This window comes from Amblyomma mixtum, chromosome 3, assembly GCF_055824585.1.
Source record: "Amblyomma mixtum isolate Tamu chromosome 3, ASM5582458v1, whole genome shotgun sequence".
NCBI lineage: Eukaryota > Metazoa > Arthropoda > Arachnida > Ixodida > Ixodidae > Amblyomma > Amblyomma mixtum.
The window spans coordinates 19,437,941-19,440,583 of record NC_143014.1 but is presented as its reverse complement, the minus strand read 5'-3'; the positions used below and the strand labels follow the sequence as shown (position 1 = coordinate 19,440,583).

Sequence of the window (2,643 nt, the reverse complement as noted above, 5' to 3'; positions counted from 1 at the left end):
TTCGTTTTTGAGGAAAGGAAATGTATCTGTCTCTCATATCTCGGTGGACACCTAAACCTCGCCGTAACGGGAAGGGAGGAAGATGGGAGTGAACGAAGACACCGTATTCACTAGACGCACCTTTGTTCATTCCAAACCATCGAGCTGGCATGGACATGCAGGCCACCAAAGTACCTTGGCGTCCCTTTGAGTGCCTATAAGCATAGCGCACATTATTGGAAAGACCGCGTGTCAACTCTTCAGCGCTATGCTCAAACGTTTGTCCCGCATGGCCTCTCAATTTTTGGCAGGGCGACCGCCTGTAATCTGTTTCTCGCCACTAAAATATATTATGTGCAGCAAATTATTAATTGCGCAAGACTTCCTATTCAGCGTTTTCACAGGGTTTTCGCTACTTTTGTATGGGATTCGTCATTTGAATCCATGAGGCGTGATAACCTTTTTCCTTCTGTAAGCGCTGGTGGCCTTGGTCTAGTTCACCTGTATGTCCGACAGATAGTGTCACGTTTCATGTTTTAAGGCGGAAGCCTTTAATGCCTCATCGTTGTAAGCAGGAGCTGTCGACAGAAATGTCACGCTTTTCAATTCGTCGAAACGGTCGTGACGTCACAGTGCGCGCATTTCAAACGGGGCCAATTGTACTTTGGCTACTAACGATGCAACCAATTAAAGGGATCGTATAGTGACGCTCGAAGTAAGTTTGACTGACTTTAATTAATTGCTTGCTTGGTCTAATTGCAATTAGTCTAATTAACCTTTCTAGTCAGACCAGATAAATAAATAAAACCGAGTAAGAAATTGGCCGAGCTTGGGAATCGAACCCCGGTCTCCGGAGTGCGAGTCGAGCACGCTACCAATCCCCCATGCCAGCTCGATGGTTCGGAATGAATAAAGGTGCGTCTAGTGAATACGACGTCTTCGTTCATTCCCATCTTCCTCCCTTCCCGATACGGCGAGGTTTCGGTGTCCACCGAGATATGGGAGACAGATACATTTCCTTTCCTCAAAAACCAATTTACCGACGAGCAAGGCGTATTTGCCCGCGTTTCAGATTGGTCCAAGTTGTCGGGACGTCAACGCGCGCGAATTTTGACGGGTGTCCACAGAAATATGTGAGACACTTACTGCGCAACTTCCTTTCCTCAAATACAATTTTCGACTAGTGTTTACAGAGATATGTGAGACAGTTAATGCGTAATTTCCTTTCCTCAAATACAATTTTCATTTTCTTCATTACGGCCCCTCTTTCTTCTTTCACTCACACTTCCTCCTTTCCTGTACGGTAGGGCTCAGGTGTCCACCGAGATGACAGAGAATTACAGCCCCATTTGCTTTCCTCAAAAATCGTTGCGTTCAAAGGGCTGCGCATCGCGCCGAACGGGTGGTCGCGTTCCGTGGACTCCCTGGCAGCGCTACAACACGCCGTCGCGTTCCACTCCTAAAGGCGAAGCTTAATCGTCATTAATTGGCAGTTAATTAATACACCAACAAAATGTGCAGTGAACAATCGCGTAGCAGAATGCAGCACTCAGGCTTTCGCCTTTCACCACTTTAGCCGCTAAAGTTCATCGTAATTTTTTCCGTGACACGACACACCCAATAGTACGTTCATTCCTGCAAACAAATTTAGTTCATGTTTTACCCAACCTCATTGTGTCTTCCAATGTTTGTGACCGTCCGTGTTTGTGGGGCATAATGCAAGAGGTGTATTTGGCTGTCCGTTTTCTACTTGTTCGTTTTTCTCCTGAGTTCCTTTTTTTAGTGTCGAGGAAAAAGTTGTATAAGGATTTTATTAGTATGCTCTTTCCTCCGCCCAGGTACCGCTCTGTGTAATTTGGTTTACCTGGGCACGACGTACTCAAAAGAGTACGTAAGATGCCAGTCTCGCAGTGTACAAAGATCTTTTTCTTTAAGTTACACACCGGTACGTTGCTCGTTAGAACATGGTTAGAGAAGAAGGGCATTTTTGTGTCTACCGTTAATTGCCGCCTTTGTGATGTACCAGAAACAATTGAGCATTGTTTCATCAGTTGCAAAGATGCAGTACTCTTCTGGGATATCCTGCAACGCACATTTAAAAAAAGAATTCATCTGACTCCACATTCTGTTCCATATCTCACTGCGCTGCCATTTGTTGATGAACCCCTGGACATGTTCTTTCTGATTGGACTGCACAGCCTCTGGAAAACCCGCATGATGGACAGACACTGTGAACCTGTTGTGTCTTCAAAGGATCACTTCAGTCGAATGGTTGTTCATCTAAGAGACGTGTATGCCCAGACTGAGTACGAACCGGAGTGGCTCTCACTATTAGTGATGTGCTCTGCATTGCCCCTTTTCTAGTGCATGGTCTTTTCAATATCTATTGTTTAACACTGTTTTCATAATGCCCAGGCAGCGCTAGGATTGTACCAACAATGGCTCATTGTTGGAATACAGTGGTATGAATATTGGGCTGGCATTGGCATAGAAGCACATTACTACATTTTCCAACCTTGGCCCATACTTCATACCAAGATTGTCCCATTGTTCAGCCATTCTGGCACTGCCAGTATGGGCATATCACTGGCCTATCCACTCATACTTCATTGGTCCTGCAAGTATCGGTCCAATGTTCAGCCATGCTGGTACTACCAATATGTA

At 45.4% G+C, this 2,643-nt stretch overlaps 1 pseudogene; it reads left to right on the top strand.

The window, feature by feature from the left end:
• Positions 1 to 423: 423 nt before the first annotated feature.
• Positions 424 to 2,343, top strand: LOC149349381 (uncharacterized; annotated as a pseudogene).
• Positions 2,344 to 2,643: the final 300 nt, after the last annotated feature.